Genomic DNA, 372 nt, shown 5'->3' with positions numbered 1-372 from the left:
AGCACAATACATGCAACAAAGCACAATACATGCAACAAAGCACAATAAATGCATCAAAGCACAATAAATGCATCAAAGCACAATACATGCATCAAAGCACAATACATGCATCAAAGCACAATACATGCATCAAAGCACAATGCATGCATCAAAGCACAATGCATGCATCAAAGCACAATGCATGCATCAAAGCACAATGCATGCATCAAAGCACAATGCATGCATCAAAGCACAATACATGCATCAAAGCACAATACATGCAACAAAGCACAATACATGCAACAAAGCACAATAAATGCAACAAAGCACAATAAATGCAACCAAACACAATAAATGCAACCAAGCACAGTACATGCAGCAAAGCACAATAAA

General features: G+C 37.4%; 1 protein-coding gene across 1 annotated transcript in view; it reads left to right on the top strand.

Moving 5' to 3' along the window:
* gdpd5b (glycerophosphodiester phosphodiesterase domain containing 5b) overlaps nucleotides 1–372 on the top strand; it is a 141,784-nt gene that overhangs the window by 21,710 nt on the left and 119,702 nt on the right. The window lies entirely within an intron of this gene.

Source organism: Nematolebias whitei, chromosome 6, assembly GCF_014905685.2.
Source record: "Nematolebias whitei isolate Nwh7 chromosome 6, NemWhi1, whole genome shotgun sequence".
Classification (NCBI taxonomy): Eukaryota; Metazoa; Chordata; class Actinopteri; order Cyprinodontiformes; family Rivulidae; genus Nematolebias; species Nematolebias whitei.
The sequence above is the reverse complement of the archived record's forward strand: the minus strand, read 5'-3'. Positions and strand labels throughout refer to the sequence as shown.